At 36.5% G+C, this 14504-nt stretch overlaps 1 protein-coding gene across 19 annotated transcripts in view; it reads left to right on the top strand.

Annotated features, from left to right (window-relative positions):
• CLOCK (clock circadian regulator) overlaps window positions 1-14504 on the top strand; it is a 66168-nt gene that overhangs the window by 1842 nt on the left and 49822 nt on the right. For 12 of the 19 annotated variants that reach the window (XM_075149121.1, XM_075149113.1, XM_075149105.1 and 9 more), the window contains exon 2: window positions 9390-9491. The gene's annotated coding sequence lies outside the window, so the exon portion shown is untranslated. Of the gene's footprint in view, window positions 1-7243; window positions 7354-8351; window positions 8446-9389; window positions 9492-14504 lie in introns of those variants that run through there. The other 7 variants (XM_075149118.1, XM_075149117.1, XM_075149112.1 and 4 more) reach the window with 4 other exon arrangements.

Here is a 14504-nt window from a genome sequence, read left to right as displayed (position 1 = left end):
AGCAGTGCTTTTGGTGGCAGTGTTGACTTAAACAGGCCTGTCTGTTCCTTGCTCCCAGGTCTCACCTCTTTGCTGCCCCCCTCAGCTGTACCAGCACAACGGTTCATGGAACCGTGTCCCCTAACTGGGTTGGGGAAACGAACCAGGTTAAAATTAACTACCTTTTTTTTTTTTTAATATGGTTATATTTAACCTAGATCATTTCTCTGGGTGACAGGTGTGCCAGAAGGCGAAAAGATTGTTTAAGCAAATACTCTAGTGAAAGAAGTACTTGAGAAATACCCCTCAACTGTGGTAGTCCTGGCAAAGTTCAATATGAGCAGTTGCAACTGTTTCACACTGTTCAGTCTTACAGGAATAAAATTGATTTTGTCTACGAATATCTGTGGGTTTGGGGCCTGTTATTTGAAATTAGACAGTATTTGATTGTTATAAAGAGGAATTCTACTTGACAAGACAAGTAACTCTGCAAATTTTTTTTTAATAAACTATTGATTTTCATATATATCCTTTTAAGATACTTTCTCAAAAGTGTTACAGACGCTGCTTTCAGATTACCAAACATTACATGTTTGGTTAGAGTTTTTTGGTTGAATGTGAGTGCTAGCATTTTTGAGGTCTGAGAATTTTATTGGTAGGCAAGAGTTACTTCTTCTTAAGAAACGGTGCAAATAGGAAAAAAATAACTCCCGGGTTGATATTTAATAGTTTAAGATGTCATTCAGCCATGTCTTTTTTTTTATTTCTTCCGCTTCATGTTCTTACATAGAAAAGTTTAACACATACAGGTAAAATAAAAGGATATGAGGAAAGCAGAGAGTGTTTTCTTTATTAATGCTCTCAGGACCCCATAAACTATTTGTTGTACCTAATTTTACACTTTTTGTACTCAGCAATTTAAAAACTGAGTGGTAATTACTTTAAATTTAATTTGTAGTGTTGGTTAATAGTCTTGTTAGTACAGAATTTCACCGAAGTCATGAATCTTCATGGATGGACTGGTCTTGCCAAGGAAATTGCTGCTTTTGAGAGCTTTGGGCTTTTGCTATTTTTTTGGCCTTATCCTAAATTTGTGCAAAAAGTTAAAGATATAAATTAGTAGTAGAGAAGTTGACCCCCATGCTCCCCACGTGTTCTTTATATGAAATGTTTTTATCAACTTGAAAAGTTGTGAATTTTTTTACTAAAAATAATAGACTTGTGTTGAAAATTGTGGTGAATCAAAAATGCAGTTTTCTTCTCTAGGTAATGTCATCATTTGAAAACAGCTCCTTTTTTAGCCATGCACCCTTTCATAAGAGATGTATAATTTGCTGTCTAAAGCCTCACAGCTTCAGCCTAATTTTGTAGATTGAAGAATATGGATAGTTCTCTTAGAATAGAAAATTAATACCCTAATACAGTTTTTAATACAAGATACACAATATAATTAGGAAGAAGTGGAATTACAGCTAAGGTGCCTTCCTTTTCATCACATTGTAATGAAGTTAGTTTTTCTTGAGGAAAAGGCTTTGGTAGATGTTTGAGGTAAAGAAATGTGCATTTTAGCGTTTCAGCCTTTTTAAAGTACTCGTTTCCGTGTGAACGCTAGAAATTATAAAGGCCAGATGATAACTAGAAATGTTTCAGAGGATAGATGGTATTAGTAGGTAGTTGTGTAGCAAAGACAATAGTAGTTGTTCCTGCCATTCTTACCTTCTATTTATTTATTTTGCAATATGTTTTTAACCCTTCTGTGCTAATTGAGCTGGTTCACCCTGTAGAAAGCTACTGATACCACTGAAGGGGTGGCACAAGAACAGGAGAGAGTCGCCAGGCTGCTGGGAGAGCAGTAGCTGTTTTAAGGTAGCTTTATCTCTGGAGGGGAAAAAAATACCCGTGAAACTACAGACAGACGGTGGCCAAACCATTCAACTGTCTCTCTCATCTTCTTCTAATAGTGAATTATTACTAGTAGTGTTGGTATTATTTTGAATTTAGTGGTCTTTCAGAATAGAAAGAGTTGTAGGAAGCGTAGCTTCAGTCACGTAGCAGAGTCTGAAATGAAAGATTCCAGTGTCTCAATGTAACTCTGGCACAAGCAAATTCGGCTATATCCGTTGGGAAGATATTTTATTCACTTCTGTGGGTGGTCCACCTGGGGAAAACAGCTTACTATTGCAGTTGGTTATTTTGTTAACTTGGTTATTGGCAGTCTGTAATAATTTGAAACTGTTTGTTGGACATTCCCCTGTTCATTTGTTGCAGGACTTAAAGGTGTGAAATGCAAAATCACGGAAGAGGAAGGAGACTCATGGTTAATGCAGCTCTGTGCTGCCCTGAAGGATTGAATTCTCAACCCCTACTGCTGCCACAAAATTCCTTTGTAATGCAAAGGCCACTTTAATTTTGGCATACCTCATGCCTGAGTGTTTAATTTTATAGCCTCAATATTCTCTTACCATACTTTTTGTGTATAATATAAATTCTTAATTATAGCCACTTTCAGAATATATAATCATATATGTAAAAAGTTTTGGTGCTCTGAGGTTCTCATATATTTAGTATTATGTGGACGCAACAAGGCTTCATTGGTTCTCAGATTCTTTCAGCAGTTTAGCGTTGCATACTTTGGACTCTTTCCAACTGTTACATTTTGTCATTAAAATCACTGAATTAGTTTTCTTATTCGGCACTGATGTTCTGAGGAGCATTGCTGAGTATATTATAAAATCATCATTAGTAGTATTAATATTTTATTGAATATAGATCCTTAAAAATTAGAGATACCCTGTGAGATTCAAGACTGATAAACACATATTTAGAGAGTGAATCTTATGAAGCCTAGCAGATACTATGGGTATTCCTCATCTTCATGATAAAAATGTAGCCAAATTAGGCATAAATGTGGCTACTTAAATGCTTTTTCCTTATAACTATGTGTTTAATAATCTCAGAGTATGTGAGAAAGCTTCAGTTTTGAAGCTGATATTACTTTACCCATAATGACAGCCTGGTACCACAAGATAAATGGTGCTAGAATATTATGCTGAAAACAGTTCCTGGGGTAAGACAGATCCATTTAAGTGGATTTTAAAAATAAATATATGTGGCCTATAAACACCTTGAAATTTTGTTCTTGCTCAGATCTTCCATAATCTCGTCACAGCTGAGCATCTTGGCATCTAAAACTGTTTACTATTCATAAATTAGGCAATCTGTAAATTAGGCATTCACTTGTCCAAAGGCATGTTCAAACCACACCTCAGGCACACCTATGGGATTGGACTCAGACCAAAAGCCTGTGGTGACTCTCCCTTTTGTTCAGAAACACAAAGAGGGGAGAAGGAAGAGGTTTTGTTGGTGTGTCTCCTTAAAAAAAAACCAAACAAACAACAAACCAACAAAACCCCAAACCCTAAAAATCCACTTTTCCTTGTGTACAAGATGATTAAAGTCTAACTGGGCCAAAGAGAGATGCTAGGTCACTTATTTTCTTGGAGAAAAAGGAGGGGAGTACCTGTGTTCTGGCCTGTGTTCCAAAAACTATTTTATATTTTCTTTCATTTAAAATTTTAAATGCCATTAGGAACTGGAAACCAGGACTTGTCTCTCTCATCTGGGTGCCCTTCTCCCTAGAGAGACATCCACACTGCTGGTTCTGCTCCATCCAGCAAAGCTTTACTTTTTATTTTTTCTTCCATGTTCTGAAGATTGCCACTGAAATGAGAAGTTACGAGTTGATCCATCTTCCCAGTGCAACATGGAGCCTGCTGAGAGATTATGGTTTGAATCCCTTCTGACAGACTAGAGATTGGCTTTCAGGCTTCTCTGTTCCAGGTTACTGTGCTGTAACCACGTGCTGCTGGACAAAATGAGAGCACATATTTTTCCTCCTGCTGGCATGTTAAAAGAATGTATTACTCCTGTTTTGATGGGAAAAGCTTAGCTATGTACATCAAGGACAGGGACCAGGATTGTGAGTACTAATCTTACCTGCGTCCTAGGCCTATAGAAACAGATGAAGGCATAATATTGTGTTCGCTGGTTACCTTTATGGTTCACATCGCTACTAACTTTTTCAAAAGTCTTGCTGAGTGATGCAACTCTCCCTGGATTTGGTACTTTAGAATTGTGGATCCTGTTGTACAAAATCCCCTTTTTGTGCCCTGCTAATAATGTCTTTTAGTGAAGACTGTAGTTTAGGGTAGTATTGCCTATTACAGCTAGAGCAGGCAGCAAAACTTAATTACCAACTCATCACATGGTAGTGGTGTTGCTGTGGGACACTTAGAAGAGAAGGGAGAACCTGGGAATGGGCTGATATCCAACATGATGTCTGAATTTTAAGTGCTGTATAGTGGGGTATAGTATTGCTAACAACGTCATCTACAAGAGTTTTTAGCTTGCAACTCCACAAGTTTGTGAGTATATCTCAATTGCTTGCAGAAGGATGATCTCAGATCCCATAAGCATCTCATTATCTGCTGAACTGGTAGATATCCAGAAAGTTCCAGCACTTTCTTTTAAACACCATCGGGGCAAGTATTTGTGAACATAGAGGAGGCAGACCTATAACAGGTGGCTGTTGTAGGAGGGAGGAAAGATAATGTGTGAATTTCCTAACATGTGCATTAGAAATCTGGAGGAAATATATCTTTTTACATATAAAATTATGATCTTAGAGAATGAGAGTATAAGATACACTAGGCTGCCTAATAAAAAAGGATACTTCAAAATAAATTATGTTAATATAGCTAATTTCATATTTCCAATTCTGAGAATGCTGCTGCTGTTGTAAATAAAACCTAAGTTGCCATTTTTACATTTGACTAAAGTTTTTAGTGACACAATAAACATTCGTTTCTGGCATTTAAGAGCATTTGATGTGTTTGGTGGCTATTTCATTGCATGTTTAATGTAATGTCAGAGATTGGTTTTGCCTTTTTAGTTGTGGCTATTACTGACATGCATCCTGACAGAATAATATTCCATCAGTTTGGTGGCTGCTGGTGAGAAGGTGGTTGTGAATTCAGAGAGGGTAAACTCCTGCTGGTGTTGTAAGGCAGAAGGTTTGTAATTTTTCAGATGGATCTTGTCAGAGAAGTGCCAAAGGTTTGGATTATCTGAGTTTTCATCAGTCATCCAAAAGCTTCAAGATATATTGGGGGAAAAACTGTCTTGTTACATGGAGTAACTTTCCCAGTCCTTAGTTCCCTGAAGGTATATTTGAAACCTAAGTGTGAAGTTGTAAAAAGCCAGAGAAATCGGGAAATGTTTCACGAAAATCTGCTTATTTCCCTTGTCTCAGTAAACAACCAAGAAATTTTCTCCATTAAAAGCTGTAGGGAGTTGCCTTTTTTTTAAGCCTGATTTCCTAAGAAAACATGATTTACGCTTTTTCCTTGTTTTCTCTCATTCTTTCCTTACATATTCACCAATAGCATTTGAAATCATTTGTGACCATGTTTGTAGGAGGGATAGAAATCTCAAAGACCGTCATGTTCCTACAGGTTTTGGGAAAATAGGCAAACTGGGTAGAGAGAAACATGTGTCACTACCCTCTGTTGAGAGAGCGAGAATGCAGCGCGAGTTTGTCACTGACCTGTTTTTTTCAGCATGTGCTGAGTCTGTGTTGGATAGGAGAACAGGAGATGGTTGTATGTGCCAACGGGGCTTGGGGAGACAGGCAGAACACTGGGCTGTTTTGGAAGGGGTTGGGGGCTGAGAATATCGTGATGTATCAGAGGGACGACAGGAGGGGAAGGTGGCTTCTCATGGTGGGGGAGAGGAGAGTAGAGCTATCAGAACTGTGCTTGACTGCCTGCTGAAGAACTTGCTTAATGATCAGCTGGTAAAAGATACTTTGACCGTTAGCCAGGGAATTATTGTCCTGATCAGAATTAGATGATACTATGTTTCACTGACTGCAGGGTTGCCTGACTTTTAGTTTGATTTAGTATGTAAAATAAATCCTTTTGAAATTAAAAGAATAGCTTTAAGCTGTGATTAAATTCATATTTTCCCATTGTTTCTGGGCAAAAAAAGGTTCTGGTGTATTTCTTTGAAAAGACTAGAACTTAGATCTCGCTTTCAGTAGTAAAGAGGAACAGAAAGTGTAACTTGAGCTTAAGAAATAGGACTTTTCCATTTAAAGGCCATAGCGAATAAGTGCTTTTAATAGTGGAGAGATAAAACTGAAAGTGCCGTCTAAAGATTTCTGTTTATACCAGTTACTGTATGAAATATGTCCATTAATAGCCAAAGAATAAGATTTTTCTCTCAGCATAAGAACAAAAGATAGTACCTCCCAAATGGGATTTCCTGTAAGCCCACTCCTCTGTCTTGTAACATGGAGTTATTAGTTGAAAAGCAGAAGGAGCTGGGCTTCTGTCTAAAATGACATTTCTCTGGTTCCTGTCTTGCCTATATTTGCATTACCTATTAATTATTATAAACAGCAGACTGAAATTTACCTCATTATGTTCAACTTGTAAAATTTTATCAAGTCTCAGTGGAGAATTGCAGTGTGTCCTGCTGGTAGGTTTAGAGAAACTTCTCATAGACTTAGTAATAGTGAAAGTGAAGAAAACTTTTAGCTTGCTACTTTCATTTCTAGAGAATTCGCTGCTCAATAATGTCAAATATACTTTTCAAGCCTTCAGTAACCAATATAATCTTCACAAATTTTATAGTATTCACAAATTTTAGTTCATTAATTTCAAGTATTAAAATACTTCAGTTTTGAAATATCATAATGGACTGCAAAATAGTTAGGTGACTTTGACTTGTGCTTATTTTAAAGTAGTTTTCATAGTAACAACAAATATTCTAAAGGAAACCGGATTTTCCTCTGACTGTGAGTAGAAAAGCAAGTAGCAGCATGAATCACAGCTTCCAAGAACTGTCAGAGTGGGAATGCAGATTCTACCTCCCCCCCTCCACTTTCCTCACTGTCAATTTTAATGTAGTAGTGTGATTTAATAAAGTTTTTCTTTCCATCCACAGCAGCAACATTCATTATATGTAATCAAGCTACTACTAGCAGTTGCGTGGTTGAGGATGAAACTAGAGTTTGGAACTAGTATGGTAGTTCCAATGATAACTCTCTAGCATCTCAGCAATTCTGCTTAAATTATATGTTTTCTGAATATCTTTTTGTTGTTAAAATACTGTACTGTAGTTTTTTTCAAATTGTTTTTTTTTTCAGCTCAGAAGCATTAGTTAAACATTTTGTGCTGCACTAAAGCTTTGCATGATGTTTCATAGATAATAAGATACAGTTCCAGCCTTGAAGAGCTTGTGATCTGAGTTTCACTGACATAGAAAATGAGGAGAATGACCTCAGAAAGGGGGACAAGGATTCAAATGAATGTGAGTCATAGTGACTGAATTAAACAAGTTGTCGTTTCTAAGAACAGAATAAGGTAGATCAGCAAGGAGGAAGATGAGAACATAGAAGCAAAAGATAGCATAAAGCAAGTCCAAATATTATAGGGATTTGAAGGAAAAGAGGGAAAATGTGTTATTTTGCAGGATCTGGAAAGCATAATAAAATCAGAAGAGTAGTCTGAATCAAGATGAAGAGTAACTAGAAGGTGGTAGGAAATGGAGCAGGAAAAAGATAGGTAGAAACTTATAAATTATGTTGATGGGTTTGGCTTTTATGACAAAAAAAAAGATGAGACAGGAAAAGGATTTGAGAATGTGCTGGTTTGATCGGTTTGGCAGGAAAGTCAGGACACAAATTCTAGTACTAAGAATTTTTTTTTAACCCCTTAAGAAATGTAGCTGTTAATTTAACTTGCTTTTAAAGTGAGTGGCAAAACAACAGGCAACTGTGCCTGAAAATTCAGTCTCGGGCATTCATGTTCGTCTGTCACTACCTCCTATTACACCCAGTTTTTGTATAAGCTGGAGGACTTATTTAATGAGTTTCAGTGCAATTGAGGTGGGGCTATAGAAGCCTCTAACATCAAAGGTAATTGAGGCACTACCACTTTATCTAAGTCAAAAGAATCACAAACTTTTTTTCATTAAAATAACTGAAATTGCTTTTCAAAATTATTTTAGTTAAACTGATACTACCTTTATATGGACAATTAAATTTATGGTTGATTTATATTGAGTTATGTTAATCTTTGTATTGCTGGCATAAGAAATGAAAAATAATCTCTCATCAACTTGTATAGATTGTTTTTTAAAATGGCACCTAGACACTTTTCCTGCCCCATAAAGTATAGCTTGCCATTTCTTATCTATACACTGGTATTTGATTCAAAACGTTGATTTCTAACATTAGAATATTTCATTTTACTATATAGAAAAGCAGGTAAGTAGATGATACTGGTCTATCTGTCTTATCCCATTAGGCTTGTCCAGTAGACCTTCTTCAAACATTGGCATTCTTCTTCCCCAGCTTGACAGCTTCTTCTTTCTATGTTGTACGTACTGGGGGACAAAGTGGTAAGGAACAGGAGTTTTGAAGTTCCTTGTTTTTGTTATTCTTATGTCAAAGGAAATCTGCCTATCCTTGCATACGATGGAAGGAAATAGATTTATGTATACCTTAAAGGATATACTTTGCCACATGGGAGTGCTGAATAGAAAGTATCAATAGTGATAACTAGCAGTAGCTTTCCCAGCAGGATTGTCAGCAGTAAGATTATATTACCAAATTGGTGTATGCGTATTTAAAACACAGCACTCTATGTAGGAATACAGAATTTGTGATCTGTAGTAGACGGGGAGCTATTTCTTTGTGGAATAAGTAGAGTGTTTGTGTATAGAAATATCTATTGTACAGTTAGCTTCTGCTCAGTACAGCTTACTGAAATTAAGTTTTTCATTAGTGAGGGGAAGATGTTCGAGTCTTTCTTATGCTGTTGTGTGCCATGTTCTCCGAAAGTTTTAAACTGTGCTCTGAGGTAGAACACATGTCCTGTTTGAACCATAATACACACACAGAGTTAAGATTGTATTGATGTATTTTCTTTCCAGAAATTTGCCTGGTGTATTGCACAATTGATGTTCTGCAAGGTCATAATATACCCCAAAACAATTGTAATATAATAATTGTAATATTAATGTTTTGTAGGCAGTGTTAGAACTGTAACTTTAATGTTACCATTGGGCTGTTGCATTTGTCTCGCAGATTTAGATTTCAGGCAGTGCCAGAGCTATGGAAAAGGTGGTATGCAATTTTGAAGTTCTCCTTCATGTGTATTTAGTTCATTATGTTGAATAGAGGAATTGGAAAGTGAAATTGTGGATAGTTTAGGGATGGAAATAAAGTGACTGAAACGGCAGGAGAGAAAACAGAGAGCAACAATCAAGGGCTCACCTCTAAAAGTTGGTTTGAATGGATTCATCTTTATAGAACTGTGGTTTTTTTTGTTGTTGTTTTTCAGAAGACTGTGCCAAAGAAGACTTTTGCTCAGATGACATCACATTTGGACTACTAATGCTATCCACCCACTCTACAAGGCACAATGCATTTCTAGGTAATTTAAGTAAGTATTTAGATTTTATTGCTGCTAGAACAGTAGTGCTTTAAACAGAAGCATCTCTTTTTCAACCTCAGGCAAGGTAGACATTCCACTTCAATTTGAGATTGAAATTAATGTTGTGTGGGGGCAAGAGTAACTTCAAATAAGCTTTTAATAAGCTTTCATCCTGTACAGTGGAACATGGAATGAAACAATTGAACTAACTGTACCTGAGCTGCCTTGGAAACTAGAAGGTAAAAAAACCAAAACCTCATGATGGCACTGTCCCCAGCAATGAAGTGTGCTAATATGGCCCTGTGGTTTGTGGAGACTGAATTAATATCTCTCCCAGGGATGCGTGCAGTGAATGACCATATGTATTGCTGTATTCACAGCTTTTTTGGGTTCGTTTTTTTTTCGCAGGTACTCTTGTTAAAGTGGAGATGGGCTTAATGCCCCATTAATGTAAGAATATATAGAAAGCAAAAAAATGCATCTTAGTAGGTTCAAGTAGCAATATCTCTGTTCACATGTCATCTTATTTGTGAAAGGGTTGCATCTCCCCACTTCCTTGGTTGGACACTATCTACTATCCAGCTGAAGATGGGCCAGGAGGTGCAGATTTTCATCTTTGCAAGATTTGTCTTACCTTGCAGTAAGGTTACGGATTTGTACATCCATGGTCTCACAAAGAGAAACACATGACAGACAGGGTAGTTTGTTTAAGGTTCGTCTTATGAGTGACAAAGGGGTTTCGAATCGATGTATCATGAGGATCATGGCCATGGCCCCCTGTAGCCTTCGTGTATGTGTTTATATGCTTTTTCTTTGTAAGTAGATATTATTGTTAAACTTTTTCAGATGTTCCATTGTTTTTTTGAGTGTGTCAAAAAACCCCAAGAAACTGATCTATTTAGGTAGATCAGACATTCTCCAATCTTGCTAAAACTGGATTATTTTGTCTTGCTGGCAGAAAGCCTTCCTGTATTCCTAATGGCTTATCGTGCATTGGAGATGTTTGGTCGTGCATGAAGTTTGGTCGTGAATGGAGTTACAGGTAGCAGTGCTTGTAGTTAATGATGCTTGACACTTTCTATTCTAAGACCCTGGTTTTATTTGCTTATAATTTAGCAAGACTTAAATCATTGAGCAGTAATTCTTTGCGTTATATATCTAAACTATAGCTAAAACTTTACCAAAAGTCAGTCTGTGTCTGAGAATGAGATGAGGGGGAGGAACATACTGTTTTCTTGATTCAAAATGCAATGAAAATCTTACCACTGGAAAGATAAAGCACCTGCATATGTTAGAGCAAGGTTTAGGAGAAAACTTAAACTGTTATGCTGCAGTATCAGGCTATTTTTCTTCTGTGCCATCCCAAACTCTTACATTAGGTGGCATGATAGATTTCTGAAAATACAGTTTGTAGCAGTTCAGTGATTTGCCTAAATCCATTTCATCTGTCCAAATCAGATGAGGTAGATGTATTCCAAATCCTTTTAGTCATAACCAGGCAGAGCTACTGAGCATGTTCTAGCTGGACTTTGGAGGCCTAACCTCCTCCACTCCATTGTAACGTCAGGTACAAACACTGAGTAAGGAGACTTTCTTCTGCACTGCATGTGTTTTTTCTTAACCCCATCCCCCATCTACTGTTGATTCTGTCCTTCAAATGCTGCTTTAGTAGTATATTTCCATAACTGTTGTGCATTTTTGATTCAACTTTTCTACATTCTTTGATTTTTCTTCTTTATTGCTGCTCTTGTGTTCAGAACTGATCATAATAAAATAGATTGTTTTGGACAATGCATACTGTGTGTGGTTAAAAGTTATGAAAGACTTCTTTTGGAGCATCCTGAAAACTTATGCATGCTGTGCATCTTTGGTGTTGCTTTTCAATTAACCTTTTTAGACCATAGGATCCTGCTTTGTTTTATTAAGAACTTGTGTTTTCCAGGGCGTACTTCAGCTTTATTTACTGCTTGTCTCTCCATGGGCTGTTTTCCTTTAGCTTTACATTTTCATTAGTCCTTTTACTTGTGTTTCTTCCTCAAAGCGTTTTTTTAACTTGTGCTGAAAATCCTCAGTTTAAAACTGTTCTTAAGTTACAGAACTTTTGTATTTACTTATATAAAAACATCTTTTTATAAATATTTTTCCATAATATTTTTCATAGAAGTGTGAAAAGCAAATAACTAAATAGAGAGAAAATACTTTTGACGCTGATTTGTAGAAATAGAAGAGAGATTTGAAAGTTGTTGTACTCTTTCTCACTGACTTGCATGCATGTGTGAGTGCTTGCAGTAGTGCCTCTGTGCTTCTCTGGAAATGTGCCCATGTCACTACTTGTGCAAAAACACATTTACCAGGAGAACAGTGGAAACAAACCACTCTCTTATTCAGATTTGTTCTTATACACCTGCTGTAGAAGTGCAATGGATAAGGAGTAGCATCAGCACAATCGGAGCCCATCCAACCAGGAATGGGAAATGTAGTATCATAGGGCAGTTAGTTATCTTGGTCGTAATTATTGGGCCTGCTCTGCCTATCACAGTGAACAACTCATTAAATAAAAATTTGTTTAATAGGGTATAGAGGGCTAATGATCTGAAGTGGTCTTTTGGTTCCTAACTGAGACTTAAGGGAAAAAAGAGATTGTTTCTGAGCAAGCTAAGAGATTATCCTAGGTTTCACATTTGGATCAGAGGAGTTGACTTGAATTAATGAAATAAAGTAGTGGAGTTGCTGACCAAAGCAAAGGTATATCTTAGGCCAGGCAGAGAGGAGGGAGACATGCTATGTGGGAGAAATCACCACCTTGTTTGTCTAAAGGTTCAAATTATGAAACAAGTGAAGTCAGACTTACAAGACAGGCTGGAGACTTCTAGTTCCACTTTCTTTTGCTGAAACTAGAATGTATAATGTGGAGAATGATCTTAATGTTTCCGCCCTTCCCTTCTGCTTCTGATAGGACTGCACTGAACTTTCTTTTAAAATATTTTGGGGTTTTTGTGTTGAAGTGACCTGAGAGTGTCTGGTGTTCATGAGTTACAGGAAGACAGAATTTGTGTTCAGTATAGGAGTAAATGGAATGATTTATTGCTTCTTAACTTTTTATGGATTAAAAATGTAGTATTGAATTCATATTAAAATTCTGTAATTGCTTAATAGGGTTTAAAAAAATCAATGAACTAAGTTGTATTTAATGTTGATGAAAATTGCTGCTAACTGATTTTTTGTTATTAAAACCAGAATTATTTACAAACTCTGGGTTTTGCTTTGAAGCCCAGGTCCACACAGAAGGGTGCCTCTGAAATGAAAAGGATTGCCACTATACTTAAAATTTTCAATTTATGTACATGTGAAAGTTGTATAGTGTTGTTTTGTGGTTTGTTTTTTGTTTTTCTTAAAAGACAATTTTTCTTTAGGAATTGCTTTAAAGAGATCTGATTTTCTTTTCATCTAAATTTTAGCAAGTGCAGAGTGAAGCCCATTCTTTTATTTGCAAAACTCTTCTGGAAAATTACTTGGATGCTGTATATTAAATGTCAGTGAAACTGACAGTGAGTCTCTGAATATTTTGATTATTCTAAGGAACTAATGAGTTAATCGTGTGTGACAAAATCCTGTTTATAACTTAGAACGCTAAGAGAAACTCTGGCATTTAACCTAAAATCTAGAAGATTAAATTATTATATAAACAAATGACATAGCTCAGAAAGGAAAAAAAAAAAGCCAAAGATTAAGCAATATATTCCTGGCTTTACTCCTAAGGTAAAAAGCTGTGTATATGCCAAATGCATTTTTATCTAGTGTTTCTGTAATGAAGGTATTCCATAACATAAGTTGCTTGATTAGTTTCCCTTAGCATTTCTGTCGTGGTCTTCCTGTGGCTGTTCCCTGAGATGATGTTTAAAACCAGGCTAATTTCAGTCTTACAGTCGACTAATATTCCTGTGTCATTAATCTGCTTTTTCTCAATTCATGTAGTTGCTTAGCATTGGATTTAGAGATCAATTTGAATGATTGAAGCAAACACATGTTCATCTTTAGCCCTTTTAAATTTTGTTTGAGTTAGGGCAAGTTAAATCACAGTGGTAGTGCTCACATGCCTGCCTCAGTCTACACCATCTGAATTTCCAAATAAAAAAAACAACACCGTCTGAAAGTTCAGAGATGCCAGAATCTTCAGTTTTCTCTTGCTGTATTTAATAGCACAGGTAATAGGAGGAAATAAATAAATAAATAAATAAGAGAGAAATCTGAAAGAAATAAGGGGGAAACAAGAAAAGAAGTAAAATATTTAGAGGAAAAAACAAGGACATAAAAGATGGAGTGAAGAAACGAAGCAAAGAGAAATGAAGCCTAAGTGATAGGGATATCTAGTTTTATCTTCTGCTGAATTCTGGAATAGGGGAATAAATTCTTTTTTTGTGGTAGCGAGTAGATTGCCATGTACTATGTTCTCTTTTTTTTTTTTTTTTTTTTTTAAATTTGTGGTGAGGAGTTAAGAGTAAAAGGTTACACAATTTTTCTAGAGTCTTTCAGTGTCCTCAAGTATTCTGTTTTGTGAGATGACACCTGCTTTGGTTAGTCTGGTTTGGAAAGGTAGGATACAATTCCAGTGTATGCATTACCATTTTGATTTGGATCATTAATATTGTTTTGGAGAAAATCTGTCAGTTATCTCCCCTTAACACATACTTGCTCAGGGTGTTTGAACCACATTTCTTTCCCAGAAAACTAATTTTTAAGTTCTGCTGCAGGTGCAAAGTGCTCTTCTGTCTCTACTGGGGACATACAGGTCTGAATCGATTATTAAATCCCTGGAAAACTTTGAATGGCCTATGTGATGGTGATGTTTGCTTCTGGAGACCAGGTGAAATCTAATCCAAAATAAACCCTCTTGAACAGCTAGCATAGGAGTGTCAGCACCAGCTACTTTGATCTACTGATCCATTTCTGCTGCTCCAGATTGCTTGCTAATGGAGACATAGCCAAAATTGTTCACTTTGGTTATAGCTCAGTAGATGAGGG

The sequence above is a fragment of the Calonectris borealis genome, chromosome 4, assembly GCF_964195595.1.
Source record: "Calonectris borealis chromosome 4, bCalBor7.hap1.2, whole genome shotgun sequence".
In the NCBI taxonomy this organism is placed as follows: Eukaryota; Metazoa; Chordata; class Aves; order Procellariiformes; family Procellariidae; genus Calonectris; species Calonectris borealis.
Note: the sequence above shows the minus strand (reverse complement) of the source record. Positions and strands in the feature narration are given on the sequence as shown.